The sequence below is a fragment of the Peromyscus maniculatus genome, chromosome 9 (genome assembly GCF_049852395.1).
Source record: "Peromyscus maniculatus bairdii isolate BWxNUB_F1_BW_parent chromosome 9, HU_Pman_BW_mat_3.1, whole genome shotgun sequence".
Taxonomy (NCBI): Eukaryota; Metazoa; Chordata; class Mammalia; order Rodentia; family Cricetidae; genus Peromyscus; species Peromyscus maniculatus.
The window spans coordinates 68,328,873-68,348,510 of NC_134860.1; the positions used below are offsets into that span (position 1 = coordinate 68,328,873).

Genomic DNA, 19,638 nt, shown 5'->3' on the forward strand with positions numbered 1-19,638 from the left:
AAAGAGACCACCCCGAAATTCAGGCTAAGACAAGTCGGCTCAGCCGTCCTGCTCCAACAGGTAGGCAATTTAAGAAATGTGCGCTTCAGCTCCGCCGTAAAACAAACCCCAAGGGCCTTTGGCGGCGCTGCTTGGTGGATGGCCAAGACTACCTGCCCCGGCACCCTACCCCCAATCTTACAAGCCAGTTCAAGCCCGTGTCCTCCTCAAAGGCTCTGGTGGGCCGGTCTCCACAGCTGAGACACCCTGGCATCCCATCATTAGCTGAGGGAAGTGTGTTTTTGTTTTTTTTTTTTTTTTAAGTGTATAATCTTCAACTGAAAACCTGCTGGAAGGGCAAAATTCCCAGCACCACCTCTAGGTAAACCGGAAACTCAGCTGGCCCAACTGTGTGAGTTTTTCTTGGGGCTCTGGTAATGTTCCAGGACACTAAAGCCCGAGGCTTGCCACCCCACTTCCATGAAAACCAAAGGGGCAATAAAAAGGACCACATGGCCCTTTCCACCTCGCACCCAACCTTCCTGACTGGTGACTGCTCACTGCACACCACCTGGACACCCTGTACCCATGGGAGAGAGGGCTACTGAAGGGAGCAAAGGAAAATACTTATTTCCCAATTGGGGAAGAAAGAGCCAGAAATGACATTCACCAATCCTAACCTTCTCCCACTTACCCAGTCTCTTGCACAGCATACTCTCTGGCCAAGGTCATAACCAGCCATCGAGTCATTGATTACTAAGATGTAAGGCTTTCTCCCACATCCTCTGGCTTCCTCAGTGCATGACCACAAACCAGAGCATCTTGCTTCCTAAGATCCCAGGCACCAAACAGAAACAACCCAGTCTTACTGCCCCTCGCTCTAGCCGCTTGGACTCTCCTTCCTCACTTCCCTGCCTGGCTTCACGTTGTCGTGTTCGTCCCTCCCCCCGCCCCCCCCCCCCCCCCCCGCGCGCGCTTGATAATCAGGATTCTCTCCCTTTAGGATCCAGCCTGCCTGCCTTCCACCTTTATCTGCTATTATTCTTTCCAGGGCTCTGGTCTCCAAGCAGAATGTCACACACAGATACACACACACACACACACACACACACACACACACACACACACACACACCACCCACTTCACTCCTGCGCCTTCTAGGCCCTCTCCTCTGGACTCAGAAGCCTGGTGAGGTGTGAGAAAGCTACATGTGCATGCTCGCCGTACCCACAAGATGAGGAGGAACGAGGGGGTCCTGCAGAATTATGTCACTACTCCATCCCGTCCTCCCCAGCACTGCCTCAGCCCATTCTCACCTTCCTCTTGGTCTCAATGTCATGGCGCCTAGAACGACGGGCGTATATTTCAGGTTAACTGCCTTGGCTGTTTCTCAACAGTCCAGGAGGTTGGCAGGCCCTTCACTGAGTACTTGTATATAAAGTATAAGGGAACGTGCTTCTATGCTGGCGTAACTGCACCCTCCCTAGGCAGAAAGTTGAGACTCCACCGCGGAAGCACTGGGTAAGGTCACGATGGACAAGAGAATCAGCACAACAGCATCTTCTGGAAGCTCCCTGTGTTAAAGGGGGCCAAGGAGACCATGAAGACTCTGGTCCTCCCCCGACCCCTGACATTTACCCATCTCAGTCCTGACCAGAGCTCTGCTGTCAAGTTCAAGCACAGATGGAGTCCAGAGCAAAAGCAGGCAAGGTTCTGGTTCATTTCACACTAAGCTGCAGATCAGCACAGGCTGTGAATGAGGTCACATGAGCAAAGCTGCAGATCAGTACATGTTAAAGATGGGGTCACATGAGCAAAGCTGCAGATCAGCACATGCTATGGATGGGGTCACATGAGCAAAGCTGTAGATCAGCACATGCTAAGGATGGGGTCACATGAGCAAAGCTGCAGATCAGCACAGGCTATGGATGGGGTCACATGAGCAAAACTGCAGATCAGCACATGCTATGGATGGGGTCACATGAGCAAAGCTGCAGATCAGCACATGCTATGGATGGGGTCACATGAGCAAAGCTGCAGATCAGCACAGGCTATGGATGAGGTAACACAAAGCTGCAGATCAGCACATGCTAAGGATGGGGTCACATGAGCAAAGCTGCAGATCAGCACAGGCTAAGGATGAGGTCACACAAAGCTGCAGATCAGCACATGCTGTGGATGGGGTCACACAAAGCTGCAGATCAGCACATGCTAAGGATGGGGTCACACAAAGTTGCAGATCAGCACAGGCTAAGGATGGGGTCACACAAAGTTGCAGATCAGCACATGCTGTTGACACACTGCCATCTCCAGGCAATATGGTACAAAAATGAGTTCCCTAACAGGGTAGCTATTTATGCATGTATTTCCACTGCCTCCTCGACCTCCCACAAACTGCTTGCCTATTAAAAAGGGATCAACATTCTAGCCAGACTTAAAAGCTTACTCTTCCAGGCAACACTAACCCTAGCTCCGGTTTAGGTAATTTTCAAACACGGAGATGAAAGAAATAGACATTAAAACAGTTATAGGTGCTGGAGAGACAGCCCACTTGTTTAATGCTTGCCTTGCAAGCATAAGAACCTGAATTCAATACCTAGAACAAGGGGGCTGGAGAGATGGTTCAGTGGTTAAGAGCCCTGGCTGCTCTTCCAGAGGACCTGGGTTCAGTTCCCAGCACCCACATGGCAGCTCCCAACTGTCTGTAACTCCAGTTCCAGGAGATCTGACACCATCATACCAATGCACATAAAATAAATTACAAACAAACAAACAAATAAAAACCTAGAACAAGTGTCAAAAGAGCCCAGGTGTGGGGGCATGTGCTACAGAGGTGGGAACAGGTAGATCCCCGAGGCTCTCTGACCAACCAGGGTAGACTACTTGAGAGACTCCCATCCCCTCTGGGGGGGCGGGGGAATGGGTGGAAAGAAAGGAAAGGGCAAAGGCTGGGAATGGCTCAGTGGTTAAGAGTGTATACTGCTTTGCAGAGGAACAGAATGCTGCTCCCAGGACCCGCATTGAATGGCTGAAAATCACTCCAGCTCCAGGGTGTCTAGCACCCTCTTCTGGCCTCCACGGGTATCTACACACCCATGTACACACACACACACAAACACACACACACATACATACATATACACATAAATAAATAAAACCAGCCAGGCAGCAGTGGCACACACCTTTAATCCCAGCACTCAGAAGGCAGGTGGATATCCGTGAATTTGAGGCCAGCCTGGTCTACAAAAGGAGTCCCAACATAGCCAGAGCTGCTACACAGAGAAACCCTGTCTTGAAAAAGCAAACAACAACAAAAAAAGAGTGGGTGACACCTAGATAACAATTCCAGGTTGTCCTCTGGCCTCCACACACATGTGCATGCAAACACATACACTGGTATACATATATACAACACACAAAAGAAATTAATTATAGAGGTACCAATCATCAAGAAGCCTATAGACAATCCAAAGGCCCCCCGAGAAGGAAGGTAGAAAACCTTCAGGAATTTCTCAGGACAGAACTGGATGTGAGTGAGTGCACTCAGAGAGCTTTTAACAACATGTGTCCACTGAGTGCAATTTATAAGAGACCTCTTCTAGGAAGACCTGAAGAGCCTGTCTGAGTCTGGAACACTGCACTGGAAACTTCTGGTGCCAAGAGCCCAACTAAGTTTTCATAGTAACGTCAAAGGAACAGGAGGAATTGGAGAAGAAATGTTGACATGTTGGTTTTGAAAAAAAAAAAAAATCTCTGACCTGGCCTTCCACCCGGTATCTACCCAGCTATTGTTAGAGTCCTCTCTTTTTAACAATGTAATACATACAAACATTAATCAAAGTAGTACTTCACCAGACTGATCACATAATGTTCCTGGCTTTAACCCAGTTAATGTTCTCTCAGCAAAACTGGAATGAAATTCTAACCTTTTCCTGGGCTTTAAAAGTTACTGTGTTCAGCCAGACATAGTGGTTCACGCCCTTAATCCCAGCACTCAGAGAGGGAGAGGCAGGTGGATCTTTGAGTTCGAGGCCAGCCTGGTCTACATAGCAAGTTCCAGGACAGCCAGAGCTGCTTAGTGAGACCCTGTCTCAAAAGAAAACAAAACAACAGGAGATTGGGGGCAGGGGGCGATAGGTAGGTTCAGGTGGGCCCCTCCCCTCCCCACATCTCAGAACGAAGTGCCCAGGGTGGCGGCCATCTGATGATCTCACCAAAAATACATCTCACTTTCCCCTCATGGCAGGGAAGTGTAAGGAGCCCCAGTGCTGTTTCTAGAATTCCTCAGCAGCCCACGGAAACTCTGAGTTTGCCTCCCATTACGCACACAACCCCTCAATGTGCCGACTGCGCGGCATGCCTGGGGGAGGGGCTAGAGTGGCTGCCCGGAAGAGGGAGTGGACGGTAACAAGGTCACAGCCGCGCGCGCACGCGGGCGCGCACACACACAGAAGGCAGCTCACAGTGGTCAAGGTCTCTGTCATGGGTCTGCTGGATGTCAGAGGGTGTCAGGAGAGGGAGGTGCAGAAACAGGAACACGGGGACTTTGTTCCCGGGGCTGGACAGGCTGTCCCACGGGGGCATTTTGGTCAGCTGCCCGGGGCCTGGGGGGAGTGGGGTGATTGTACTTTTTGCACCTTTCTGGGAAAGGGGATGGGAATAGTCATGGCTTGCTGCCCTGGAAACGACCCAGGGACCTGGTTATCCTGAGAACTTGCCCGGCCTGTCACATGGAAAGTGTCCCAACACTGGGGAAATAGCACAGGGAATACCCACAGGCTAGAGATGTTCTCTGGACCAGGGAGGGCAGAGCAGGGGACCAATCCACAGGGAACAGAGCCAGCCTCCCCAAAGGCCACCGAGGCTGCAACTAGCCCCCAAGCTTTGTACTTAGTTCTCTAAGAAAACAAGTGTTTGTACGGGCTGGCAAGGGTACCCTCTGACTTCCAGGAAAGGCCAGAGAAAGCATCCACAGTAGAGGGCTCTCCTGACTGGCAGAACAGTTTGGGCTTCCAGTAAAACACACACACACACACACACACACACACACAGAGCTGGCTAGGTCAGCCACCCTCCCTAACAGGCCTCTATCCCTGGTGGAGAACTGGCAGCCCCTCCTGCCCCACCCCAGCAAGACATAAGAGATTAAAAAGGGTCTTACCAGAGTGGGCGGAGAGTGAGATCCAGGAACAAGTTAGCAGTCAACAAATAGTTATTTTAGTTCGGTAACAAGGATTGAACCTATGGTTTGTGCATATGCCAGGCCAGCACTAACCACTACATTATGTTCCTAGCCCTCTTTTTATTTTTTAAGACACTGTCTCGTTAAGTTGCCCAGCTTGACCGCAAACATAAGACCACCCTGCCTCTGCCCCGAAAGTGACTGGCATTATAAGCCTGTGCCATCAGGCCCAGAAACAAATACTGGATAAGGGGTTAAGTACCACTTACTCAAGAGTCTCGTAGAGACCAGGTCGTAGCCTCCTGCCTCCACCTCCAAGGATGACAGGCATGTGGCTTCACAAATGCTAGGTAAGCACACTATCATGGAGCCGTATGTGCATCCTTCTGCATCTTAGCACATTTCTTTTTTTTTTAAGGTCTATCTGTGTGTGGACTTAAGTGCCACAGTGCACATGGGAGTCTGTCCTCTCCTTCCACCCTGTGCCTTCCAGGGATCTAGCTTGGGTTAGTTACCACATCTGGAGACAAGCATCTCTACCCATTCACTGGCCTTGCATTTTACTTTATTTTTTTGACTCTCCGGATGACCAAACACTCTTAGGTTTGCAAACAGTTATGTTTTTGTTTGCCCATTGCCTACTCTCCCCTCGCCTCGTTTTTTGCTGAAATACAAGCATCTCTTTCTTGGTGCTTTATTTACGAGTGCATTGCTGAGGCCAGAGAACAGCTCAGGTTAGCTTTTTTCCTGCTTTCCCGGAGGACTGGTGTTCGATTCCCAGCACCCATGTTGAGCGGCTCACAACTATCTATAACTCTAGCTGAATGGGATCTGGCTCCCTCTGCTGGCTTCTACAAGTACATATCACACACACACACACACACACACACACACACACACACACACACACACACACACACACACCACCTTGGTGTTTAAAGAATCTGTGCCCCTTATTCCAGAAAAGAAAAAAAGATTCATTGTGTATTAAACTTTGTCACATGTTCAAATGTTTTCCTAACTATTTCCTTTTTAATTTTGCTCAACTGGAATTGGCAACATAATATTCTATCTTCTTTATGTATTTATTTTCATGTACACGCGTGTGTGTGCTTGTATGTGTTCATGTACATCATGTGCACGCAGCAGCCCATGGGGGGGGGGTACTGTATCCGCTGGAACTGAGGTTGCAAGCAGTTCTGAGCTACCATGGGAGTGCTGGGAATCAAACCCAGGTCCTCTGCAAGAGCAGCCAGCGCTTTTAACCACTAAGCCATCTCTCCAGCTCTGGTGACAGACACAGTTATCAGAGGTCAAAATACAACTTCTCTTCAAGTGTCTGCTTTTACTAGCAGGATTAGAGGAACTTTCTCCTGGCCAGGCATGGTGGGACACACCTGCGGCCTCAGTGCTTGGGAGCAGAAACCCCGGAGATCATCACAAAGTCTACACAGCAGGCTTCTGGCCAAGCAGGGCTCCAGAGAGACTGACTCCGGAAAAGAAACAAACAACAACAGCAACAAGAGCTTCCCATTATGTGATTACAGCCAACAGGAAGGTCTTGCATTTAAAAACTTCCGTCTCGAATTCACCCAGAATTTAGTTTGGCCTAAGAGAATCTATTTTTTTTCCTTAATAAATAGCTAGTTACCCCAATATTCCTAAAGCACAATTTACCTTCTTTCTAAAGTTCAATGTGGGGTTCAGCATCCGAGAATCAGGGTCTTTGGGACCAAACTTAAATCATCAGGCTTGATGTCAGGTACAATTTACCCACTAAGTCATCTCGTCAGTCCCTCAAATTTTTTTTTTCCTTTTCTTGAGACAAGAACTCTATGTATCTCTGGCTGTCCTGGAACTCACTATGTAAGCCAGTTGGCCTCAAACTCAATGGAGATCCATCTGCATATGGGACTAAAGGCATGCACCACCACATTCTATTTTTTTTTAAGTTTTAATTTGAGATATGAGATAGGATTTTGCTTGCTTATTAAGGCCCTAGATTGAACCCGCCCCCCTCCCAGTTCCACCCCAAACAGACCAATCACAACCCACTAAAGACAGCAATCTAAAACTACAACAGCAAGGATTGTTAAAATGAAGGTAATGGCCGGGCAGATCTCTGCGAGTTCGAGGCCAGCCTGGACTACAGAGTGAGTTCCAGGAAAGGCACAAAGCTACACAGAGAAACCCTGTCTCGGAAAAATAAATAAATAAATAAATAAATAAATAAATAAATAAATAAATAAATAAATAAATAAATAAATGTAATGCCTGTAATACCATACATACAAAGGTTAAGAGTTAGGAGGCCCAGCAAGACGGCTCGGTGGGTAACAGTGCTGGGACTCAAAGCTGGCGACCGGGGTTCAATCCCTGTTGCCCACACAAATGGGCAAATGGTAAATGATCTCTGATCTCCACACATGAGCCATGGCAAATGTGCCCCCCTCCTCATGCATACATATATAAAATAATGCTAAATAAAAAGAAGACTTAAGAGTGCTCTGAGCCACACAGACCTCTCCCTGAATCCTAACTCTACATTATATCAGCTTCAAAGATCTAAGTCAAGACTCAAGCCAACAGGACTTAGTTACCTTGTAGAGAAAAGCAAAGGCTGTAACAGGCCCTCCCTCAGGATAGCTGAGAAAAGTGAGTAAATATTACATATAATACCTGCTATCCAGAAACCACCCCATAAATGTTAATTAGAGACAGAATGAGGTGGGCGAGAGAAACGAAGAAGGCTTGGAGGTACAGCTCAGAGCCAGAGCACTCAGCCAGAGCCCTCAGCCCCACCCTGCACTTCCTACAGGGACACTCACACTCGGTGCCCTTTGCAGCCATTGGTACTGCAGAGCATCTGGTCCAGAATGCCATGCCTTCAGGCCCGAGGGACTCTCTGCTGCCGCACCAGGGAGCCCGGGGGGCCTAGGGTTGGGCTCTGAGCCAGAGCATCCAGGCTGGCACTCTGCCACAGGGCTGAACAGAAGTATCCTCCGCCCTCCTCCTTTTCAAAGTTCCATGAGCCAGATTTTACAAAGGCTGTCTCCTTGCATTCTGAGGGGAATGGTACCCCCAAGTCACCTCTATCTGAAACCTCAGAATGGGATCTGAGTAGGAAATGGGGCCTGCGTTGCTGAAGTCAGGTGACGATCTCCAGAGGGAACCAGTGTGGTATCTGGATGGGTCCTAAATCCAGTGACTCTTGTCTTTGTCAGAGAAAGGAGGTTGTATGAGGGCCGAAAGAGAGGTTGGGGTAATGCAGCCACGAGCCTGGAAGTACCAAAGGCCCCCAACCCCACCCCGCCATCACCACCTACCCCCAGCCCCCGAGCCCCCACCCCGCCAAAGCTGGAAAAGGAAAGAAGGATTCTTCTAAGAACTGTTGGAGTAGAGTCTCACCCACACTTGATTTCAGACTTCTGGCCCCTGGAATTTTGAGAGAATAACACTACTGTTGTTTGAAACTACCAAATCTGTGGCAACTAGTCAGAAAAACTAAAACTAGGTGAATACTTTGGTGCTGGAATCAAAGCTGGATCACTTGAGTAGTGTTCTAGGATGACTCCGGTGACCCTGGCTTTATTTGTGGGCAGAACTTGTAAATGACATGGCACTCCTGTGCTTGGGCTGCAGCTGGTGGTTGACACATAGGAAGCAAGAGTGGTGGACGTACTCACCAGCACACAGAAAGTAAAGTTAGGAGAATCAGGAGTTCAAGGTCATCCTCAGCCACATGAGTTCAAAGCCAGTCTGGGCTACAGGAGACCTTGCCCCAAAAGTAAAAAGGGAGAGAAAGACCTGGACATGTACCTTCGTCAGCAGAGTGCTTGCCTAAGATTAAAACAAAAAACAAAAAAACGTGGCTTCAATCCCAACAACAATGGAGGTGGAGGCAGGAGGATCAAAATTTCAAGGTTTGAGGCCAGCCTATGACATGTGAGAACTTGTCTAAAAACAAAAACAAAAACCAAGAGAGAAGAAAATGGGAGGAGGGAGTTTCTAGGAACTGAAAGTGGTCCCTGACTAGCAGCCAGAGGAGGGGAGGAATCCATCCTGATGTAGGATGCTGACTCCTGATGTAGGATGCTACAAGGAGCTGACTCCTTCCCAACCTTGCCAGCCACCCTTCCGGAAAAGAACTGTGGTTGGCTCCTCGATTTTAGCTTTGTAGGACCCTCAGCAAAGGAGCGAGTCCATCAGTTGCCCAGTCTGGCCAACAGAGATGGACAATCACAAAACAGGTTGTTCTGCGTGCTGCACTACTGTGCTTGTCTGTTTTCATAGACAACACCACACAAGTGTGGCAAGCTCTGCTGCAGCGGGGTCTCTGAGCTCCTCCCTATTCTAGAACTTCCATTAGCCCACCCTACTGACAATGCTAAGCACAGGACCACCAGAGCAGAGCGGGTGGGGGGCGTGACTACGGCTGTTGTCCACAAGTCCTCACCCACGTGTCCATTCTGCCCTTTAAACATCAGGACACAGCATGTTCTGAGTTAAAATAATTCTGAAGCTACGACATTAATTAACAAGACTGTTGCTTAGGACAGATGCCAAGCGAGGCACCTGTCACGCACCTACAAGCCCAGCACTGGGGACACCGAGGCAGGAAGATCTCTGAGCCTGAGACCAGCCCGGGTTAAAGAGAGACCCCCATCTCAGGATGGGAACTTAGGGGAACGGGAGGTTCCAGCTGGAACAGAGACAGAGTGGGAGAGCAAGGAAACAGACACCATGATAAATGAAGACATCATGGGAATAGGGAGAAAGAGGGTGCTAGAGAAGTTTCCAGGAATCCACAAGGATGACCCCACCATTGACCACTGGCAATAGTTGAGAGGGTGCCTGAGCTGACCTACTCTGGTGGTCAGATGACTGAATACTCTGTCATCATAGAACCCTCACCCTGATGGAAGCAGATGCAGAGATCCAAGGCCGGGTCCCAGGCCCAGCTCCAGGAGTCCAATCGATGAGAGAGAGGAAGGATTCTATGAGCAAGGGACATCGAGACCATGATGGGAAAAAGTTCAGAGACAACTAGCCAAACTAGTGGAAGCACATGAACTATGGACCAATAGCTGAGGAGCCCCCATGGAACTGGACTAGGCCATCTGGATAGGTGAGACAGTTGTTTAGCTTGAACTGTTTAGGAGGCCCCCAGGCAGTGGGACCAGGACCTGTCCTTGGTGCATGAGCCAGCTTTTTGGAGCCTAGTGTCTATGGTGGGACACTTTGTGCAGCCTTGGTGCAGGGAGGAGGGGCTTGGACCTGCCTCAGCTGAATGTACAAGGCTCTGCTGACTCCCCATGGGAGACCTTGCCTTGGAGGAGGTGGGAATGGGGGGTGGGTTAGGGAGGAAAACTGGGGAGTTGCTGGGAGAAGGGAGGACAGGGTAATCTGTGGTTGGTATGTAAAATGAATAGAAAAATCTCTTAATAATAATAATAATAATAGTAGAAGAGCGAGACCCCCATCTCAAAAGACAGATGTGGACTGGGGGGATGGTACAGCAGGTGAGGACACTGGCCCCAAGCCTGATGACCTGAGTTGCACCTTCAGAACCCGGAAGGGAAGGCAAGAACTGGTTCCAGCCAGTTGTTCTCTGATCTCTGCACAGGTGTGCGCATGAGCACACGCAATCAATGCAAAAAGAAACAATTTAAACAGATGTGGCAGCTGCGTACCATCTTTGCCGCTGAGCCTACCCACTTTGCGGAGGTCCAACTCAAAAGTATAGATCGCTTTTCCTTTTTCCTTTCCTACCTCTTCTTTGCATACCAGCCAAAACCTAAGCAAACTTGGCCTGAAAACCCAGGCTGTTTTTTTCTGAAGACCCTCCCCACGGCTGTTGGAAAATCTCTACAGCTGCAATGTCCAAAGACCTGAGTTTCTTCCTCTTATCCTTCCAGCAAGTATCTGTTTTGTAACTCAATTGTCCTGTTTTTCTCTCAAATGCTAATAAAGTGGTCCTTGAGCTGTAAAAGGAGGGAAGGAAAGATGGGAGGGAGGGGAAGGGAGAAATAGAGAGAAAGACAGACAGACAGACAGATGTAAGTGGCAGAAGGAGGGGGGCGGTGGTGTGAGGGCAGAGTGGGACAGTCAGAAGGGACGATGTCAGCGGCATCCACTATATCCTGATGCCGCTGTAGGCACGAACATCCGTGCTCGCCGGGGACACTGGCTTTTACCCTCTGGATTCTGTCATGGAGAAGGTCATCAAGGTCAAATCTACAGTCCGCAGAGAAGCGTGTGTTTAGGTCAGTGTCGAAGAGGAGCGCAGTCAGCAGATAACCTACACCCCGACATTCTGACAAGGGTTGAGTTTTTCCACTGTTGAAGAAGGAAGGTATAAGTAATGGGAAAGACTTAAAAAATAAAGTGAAGGTATGGTGGTAGGCTGAAGTAAGAGGTATCAGCACAGACATGGTTTAAAATATAAACAGGGGGTTGGGATGTAGCTCAGCTAGCATGCATGAAGCCTTGGGTTAAAGCCTAGGGCTGAGTAAACCAGACGCCTGTGTTCCCAGCGGGATCAGAAGTTCAAGGTCATCCTCAACTATATAGCAAGTAAAGGCCAACCTTGGCCACACGAGACCCCGCTCAAGATGCTTCTAAATCATACAACAGACAGAGGCAGACCCCTACGGGTTAGCATCATTATACACTTCCCGCTTTGTCCGCTGAAAGGGCCTAGAAACAAAGGCAAGCCCAGGAGTGATTAAAGGCACGCCTGCCAAGTAGACCTCAGTCTCTCTACCAGGCAGAAGTGGTTGATTCTAGGGCTAAAGAGGGAGGCGTCAAGATGAACGAGGACTGTCTTGTGACATTAAAAAGGTGATTGCTGGGGGGTGGGAGTGGGGAGAAGGGGGCTTATCTGAAGAGCAGGGATAACAAGGAAGCTCTTAAAAGCCATTCATGGGGCAGGGACAAGACGCAGCTCCTCCTCACATGTGTGCGGCCCTTGGTTCAATTGACAGTACCACAAAAGGTGGGAGGGAACGGGGAGAGTGAGTCATAAATAATGACCATGAGATCCTAACCAGAGAAAAAGGCTAGCACAAGAGAAGGGTCACTTCCTCCTTCCAGCAGAATCTCAACTAATAAATGCAGCAGGAAAGAGGCAAACAGAAGCATTAGGCAAACACCGTGATCACTCCGCAAATAAGAGCCACGGACGGACGGTCGGACGCTCCAGGGTGACGGTACCAGGAGAAACAGGACTGTACAGTCTCAGAGCACTGCCCGTGCTGGCAAAGGGGAAGACAGTAACTTCTAGGTGAGCTGCAGCACACACCAGTTTAACCAAGGTATCAGTAAACGTCACAGGCACAGGCCTCTTCCCGCTCCCTGCCAGTCTGAATTCTGCAACAAGGGCTGATGTCTCTGTGTGGGAGTGGCACCGGTGTGTGTCCCGGGCCTCGGCCTGAGATGACCACAGAGCGGAAGGTGCTTTTCCTGGGATGAGCTGACCTGGCTCCATGCCACCTCCCCTCTGTCCTCCCTAGGTGGTAAAGGAGATCCTAGGTCCATGATGGTCCCTACGCTGGGCCCATGGGTCATGAAAACTCACTGGAGGGTAAACAAGATCACTCAGCAAGTCAAAACATCAGCCTGCAAGCCTAACATCCTGAGTTCAATTCCAGAACCCCCATAGAAAAATCCGGATAGCACAGTGAGTGTGTGATGGCATGCGTCTGTAATCCTAGCATTGCTGCGGTAAGATGGGAGACAGAGACAGAGGAATCTCCTAGAGGCTTGCAGGACAGCTAGCCTGGAGTATGCAGATTGGGCAGAAACAAACAAACAAAAAAAAAGACCCTGCTTGCAGAGGTGGAAAGGAAGAACAGCCCTGAAGCTGTCCCCGGACTTACACACACACACACACACACACACACACACACACACACACACACACACACACACACACTTATTATGAACCTCTAAAAAGCAACATCAACATTCTTGGACAATGTTCTTGCTCAAAATGCATGAGCACAATCTAGAAAAGATCAGGACACCTATGTCAGAGACTGGAGGGGACACTAAGGAGAAATATCAACTCAGTGTGATGTGTGGCACACCAGACTCTGAACACAGAAAAAGGATATTAGTGTAGGCACTGTGACACATTAAAAAGGCTTACGGTTTATGATACTATGTCAATATTTGATTTCCTGGTCTTGGTAAAGGAAGCCCCAGGGAAGGAAATCTATTCCTATAACTGTTTAGTACATCTAAAGTCAATATCAAAAGTTTAAAAAAAATAACAGCTGGGTACGGTGGCTCACCTGTAATCCCAGCATTCAGGTTGATCACTGTAAGTTCAAGGCCATCTGGGGCTACATATGAGTCCCAGGCAGGAGGTCCTGCCTCCGAAGGAAAAGAAAAGACCTGTAACTCCATCTTCAGGGAATCTGACACCCTCCACTTGCACCTCCACAAGCACACACATAAATTGAAAAAAAGAAAAAAGAAAAGAAATCTCCAAAATAAGTAAATAAAATGAAGTGTAATGGGAAACGACACCCAACAAGCCCATTATGTAGTGGCACGCAAACATCTGTAACTCCAGTTCCAGGGGAACGCTACGCCCTCTTCTGGCCTCTGTGAGCACTGCATGAAAGAGGTGCACAGACACACATGAAGGAAAAACCTTCATACACATAAAATTATTATTTTCTGTGTAACAGTCCTGGCTGTCCTAGAACTCGCTTTGTAGAACAGGCTAGCCTCGAACTCACAGAGATCCACCTGCCTCTGCCTCCCAAGTGCTGTGATTGAAAGCATGCACCACCACCGCCCGGCTAAAATTAAATTTTTTAAAGTATGAAAATGAATAACCTACATAAGTTACAAAAGTAAAAATAAAGAATTACAAATTTAAATTAGGTGTTACCTAAAAGACATAGGATTCTAAATACAGTTTGCAAATGTCATTTTTTAATGAATGCTAACTAAATTTTAGGCTGTATCTAACCTTTTGCATAGGCTATAGTTATCCATTTGCGTAGGAAATCCACTTCACAAAACTTATCCTATGCCGACATGCTTAGGAAGTGCCACTTGTGTGCAGAGTTATACCTTGCAGCCCCATATGTAATGGAAAAAATGAGGAAAATTCGGGAAGGTTAAGGCAGATGTAAAAGACGGCGGCGCTTTCACTACTCAGCTGTAACAGAGAATGTAAACACATGCGACTGAATGGCAGGGTGCTAATAACAGCCGCTAGGAAACTGGTAAGCAATGTCTGAAACGCTTCCCAAGAACCTTCATTTTAAAAAGGCAGAGTGGGGCTGGGCGGTGGCGGCGCAGGCCTTCAATCCCAGCACTTGGGAGGCAGAGGCAGGTGCATCTCTGTGAGTTCGAGGCCAGCCTGGGCTACCAAGTGAGTTCCAGGAAAGGCGCAAAGCTACACAGAGAAACCCTGTCTCGGAAAACCAAAAACTTTAAAAATAAAAAAAATAAAAATAAAAAGGCAGAGTGGGGAAGAGGATGATGAGTGCTTTCATTTTTGACTGTAGTGAAAATTATTTCACGGAGAAAACAAAGAGGACTGGAAAGGCACCTCACTGGCAGAACACTGCCGAGTGTACACAAGGCCCAGGGTTCTGTCCCTGGCACCACAAACCAAGGAAAGCAAGGGATCACAGGTGACGCCTTCTCTCTGACACCTGGATTATCCCCTCCTACTTCCTCTCTCTCTGCCTGGAAGTCCCGCCTATACCTCCTGCCTCAATAATGGTTGTGCAGCTTTTTATCACATCCATCACAGAACTACACCTCCACACAGTGTACAGATACACAACACGTAGGTGTGATTTTTGTATACAATCTCCAAGCCTAATCAGGAGACTAAACCAGGGTTTAGTTGTCGTAGGAGGCAGCGTCGGCCTAGCATAACGGGGGCAGGTGGACCTAAATGAGCACAAATAGATTAAAAAAATATATTATTATTATTATTCCATTTATTTGTGTGCTTGTGTACACACAAGCACAAGTCAGAGGACAACTTTTGGGAGTTGGTCCTCTCCTTGCACCACGTGGGTCCTGGGGCTCCAACTCTGATGTTGAGCGGACAGTGAGCACATTTATCCACCGGTCCATCCCACAGGGCCCCCAGCACCCCCTTTTGAAAGCCACACCTTCAAGTTCTTAAGAGAAAATGAACTCCTAAAACTTTTTATTGGACTGGTAAGATGATGACTCATAAGTCCTGTGGTCTCTATTTATGCCCACGGACACACACATGCACACCAAGTCAATAAATCACGTAATTTAAAAACAAAACAACAAACAAAAAAAATACCTGTGGTTCAAGGGAGGAAACCCAGGACTTTGTACATGCTAGGCAAGTGTTCTACCACTGGGCAACACTCCCACCTCCCTCGTTTTCTTTATGAAATAATTAAATAATAATAAAAGCAGCCAGGCGGTGGTGGTACACACACCTTTAATCCCAGCACTCAGGAGGCAGAGGCAGGCGGATCTCTATGAGTTTGAGGCCAGCCTGGTCTACAGAGTGAGTTCCAGGACAGCCAGGACTGTTACACAGAGAAACCCTGTCTCGAAAAACCCCAATAATAATAATAATAATAATAATACCACTCCACTCAGAGCTATACTGACTACATACTCTCACCCCCTTAATTCACAACTTTCAATGGCTGTTTTTATAATAATATAGAACTCCCTGAGAGTTCTAGGGCTCAACCATAATACATTTAGGAGCATCACTTTATTCCACCAAACTCTAGGCCCTCCTGGGGCTGTTCTGGCAGAAAGTTAGAGAGAGGGCTTGTGAAACTCCGGTTGCCATGGCTAGGCATGGGGGCTCCCCTGCCAGGCCTTCTGGCCTGATATAAACTGGAAGGCCCAGTAGGGGGCTCTGCTTCCCCACCTGGGCTGGGCCCAACCAAGGGCCCCCTCTGGAGACTCCATGGCAGTCGGGGTTTGGAGTTCTTGGGATGGACAAGCATGAGGCCCTGGCTGGCACCAGTCCCGAGTTAGCAGACTCTGGACTTGTTATCTCCTGGCATTCTGACAGCCGCCAGCATGGAGGTCAGAGAAGGCCCACTGTAGACTCTAAGGGGGGTCGGGGGGGGGGGGGAGGTGACAGCATGACCCTTTCCTCCTTCCCGGCTTGCTGTCTTTGAACCTTCTCTTTCCTCCAGGGTCTGCAAGAGAAAGAAGTACGGGGCTTCCCCAGACCAACTACTAAGGCAGAAGCGGAAACCTCCTCCCTAGGTCCATCCAATATGCTGAGCAGTAACTGACCCCCTTCCCAGTGTTCCAAGGAAAACACAAGATTATCGGTCAAGTCACCATACTTAAGGGGCGGGGAGCGGGACACTTCTTTGGTGTTCCCCAGCAAGGGTCTGCCACTCGCAAGCAATGTGACTCTGGGGATACCAGTTAACCTCTCTGGATCCAGTGTCTTTAAAAGTCACCCCAGATAACAAGCCAGCCTGTGGTTCTGCAAAATGGCAGGGTGTTACTTTCTTCAGGCATTAAATGGAATAGAGAGACTATAACTGGTAGAGTTGAGTGAGGGGACCACATGCAATACCTTCCACCCCACGAGGAAGAGAGGAAGGGGGTAGAAAATCTTGGAAACCAGGACCCATCCATCCTGTGACTGACAAGCATCCTACACACACAAGGGCGCTGTGGGGGGTTGGGGTGGAGTCCTTCCTGGCCATCACTAAACCCTGAGGAGGAACAGACTCATGGCAGAAAAACACCCATTTTCCCTAAGATTGCCCAATGGATCTGTGAGCTATTCCCCGGCAGGCCACAGAAAAGCAGTCTCCCCAGGAGGACAAGGGACACTTTATATCCTGCTAAGAAGGAGACAATTCACCTTATGTCTGGCTTCCAACCATCCATACAACCTAGCCTACTTGAGCTGCTGAGACTCTAAACCCACAAAATGGTGGCGCTACCAAGGCGTCAGCCACATTCCAGACATGACCACAACGTCCCACCAGGCGGTGAGAACAGACTCACTGTTGGACAGAGAACCACCCAGCTCCAAAGACCCGAGTACTCCGCCACTGTGCCCCACCTCGAACAGGGCGCCCCCTCCTCTAAACTGCTCCAACCAGCAAGGAGACCTCTGGGGTTGCCACCTAATTCTCCACTCCCCACTGTCTTCGCCTGAAAGGCAGAGCGGGTGGCCGGCGAAGGGTGCAAACCAAACACTGACCAAGGGACCTGGGCTTTCGGCATCAACACTGAGTCTGCGACAGAGCTCTGGATCCCCGGGAGCCTGTAATTCTCCTCCTCTTGTCTAAATGAAAGACCAATTACATAGCCTCCCTCAGTCCTCAAGTTGGCTGGTTGCTTAGCCAGTTTCTGGGTTCTTTTATCCCCATATTGGGGCCTCTGTACTGTCCAGGTGAACAACCAAAAGACAAATAGGGCAGCAAGAAGTGTTCTGGCATGGTCCTTCTGGAAAAACCCATATCCTGGGTCAATTCAGTACCTCTGGTCACACCAATAAAAGTCACACGAAGAGGACCCATCTCCTGACTGGCACCACTGGCAAAGAGCTCAACTGAGTCACCAACAGAAAAGGGACTTTTAATTCTAGTTGTTGAAAGTTGTGATTCTGGCCATTCCTCTGGCTGCTTGGCCAAGGAGGCATGTTGGAACCGCTCAGTGTTTAAGGGTTGTTTTAATAGGTAAGGATTATGGAATTGTACATATTTCAGATCAACAATTCAGGCTGGCCTCAGTACTAACCTGAACACTCCCCCAAGGTCGCAGACCATGTTAAGAACAGGCACTGAACAGAGGTCAGGGTGGCTGGCTACTCTGGGGCCAGTTTCCGCTATCCCCTAAAATCAACAACCCCAGCAAGTACTGTATCCCAGTGACCGGGGGCTAGCTGGGTAAAAGGGACTAATGCCACAACTTCAGATCCAGAGGTTGCTTCCTTCAGGAAGAAGTGTTCTGCCAAAGTCGCTCATGCCCTACCCTTCCATTTAGGTCACAGGAAAGCACCCCGTCCCTTACCAAACCAAATTCAGAGTCATCTTGAACACACAGGACACATTAACTATTTGGAAAAGTCCAATCAGTTTGGAATCTGGGCCCGGGGAGATACAAGATTCTTAAAGCTGAACCCACAACCGAGAGGGGCACTTTTCCTGGTGTGATCCCACTTCAGGATCACGAGGTGAATCTGAATGGCTATTTGGGCCATCGTCCTAAAACTCCAAGAGGGAGCCGCGGGTAACCAGACCACCTAATTTGGTCAGTCCCGACCTAAAAGAGTCCAAGAGCCATTCCTGCCGTTAGCCAAGTGGGAAATCAGCTCGGTGCGTCCCTAGCGGTTCTCCATTCCGGCCCAACCTAATCAGGAGAATTGGGCATCACTCTTCAGCCGGAGGGTGGCCTGGCAGGGGGCAGGGAGGAGGGCACACAGGTTCCTGGAATATAAGGTCCAGGCACCGGAGCCACAGGCGAGCAGCCGCCACCGCAGAGCATCCGATCTGCTCATCTACTCCGCTTCCTCTGCGCTCTGTGTCCCCGGGCTCTAGAAAATCCATCTCAGCCTTTCCGCGCAGCTATCGACCTCTCCGGCGCCCTTCTCTCGCTCAACACATCCCAGGCCCTCTAGCAGAAGGGACAGCTCTGTGACCTCCTTCCTCTCGCCACCGTGGCGCGGCGATCAGGTGCCACCAGGACCGGGCTCAGGGAGTGCGCGGCCTCCTGAAAGGATCCCGGTCCTCGGTGTGCCTGTGTCCCCAACCCCCACCCGGTGTCCCCCAGCCAGGAGGTGCGCGGGTTCCCATCCTGCGTGCGCCCGCTCAGTCCTCACCTGCAGTCCTCCAGCCGGCAGTCGGACCCGCGCAGCCTCACTAACCAGGCCCCGCGGCAGCCGGCGACACAGCTACTGAGTGGGTGCGTCCCCGCCGACAGCCACGCGCCCCCTCTCTGCGTCCGGCCCCCGCCGCGTGCGCATGCCCGGCCATATACCCCGCGCGTCACCGCAGGGCCCGCCCCCGCCCGCCGCCCCGCCCCGCTCCCCAGGGCATGCCACGTGGGGCGGCCAGGGAGCAGCGTCCAGTTACCCCAGCCAACCTGGTCCTCTAACGCTGTGCATCCCGGGCTCGCATCCTACCTCTCACCGCCTCATCCACCCTTCCTCTCGAATTCCATCCTTGACTCTAAGAGGCCCCGCAGGCTCCTCTATTCTCTGGAAACCTTCCATCTGTCCTTCTGTGCCCTTTGTGGGAAACTCTCACAGCCTGGCCTCCACCCTGAAGTGGAGTGCCCTTCTCTTGGTAGGCATTTGTGTTTTAACACTGCTGATGAATCTAAGAGGCGTCTCTCTGTTTTTCCCCAATTCTAAAATGTTCTCTAAGCAGGATGGAGCAACCCATAGCCTGTTTCCTTTGCATGTCTCAGCCAACCAAAAGAACCGAAATGTCTTGTCACGATCCAAATAAAAGATTATATTC

The 19,638-nt window shown here is 49.7% G+C and overlaps 1 protein-coding gene across 4 annotated transcripts in view; it reads right to left on the minus strand.

The window, feature by feature from the left end:
* Positions 1-19,161, minus strand: part of Slc39a14 (solute carrier family 39 member 14) — a 49,480-nt gene extending 30,319 nt beyond the window's left edge. For 2 of the 4 annotated variants that reach the window (XM_076545324.1, XM_076545321.1), the window contains exon 1: positions 18,996-19,141. The gene's annotated coding sequence lies outside the window, so the exon portion shown is untranslated. Of the gene's footprint in view, positions 1-18,995 lie in introns of all 4 variants that reach the window. The other 2 variants (XM_076545319.1, XM_076545323.1) reach the window with 2 other exon arrangements.
* Positions 19,162-19,638: the final 477 nt, after the last annotated feature.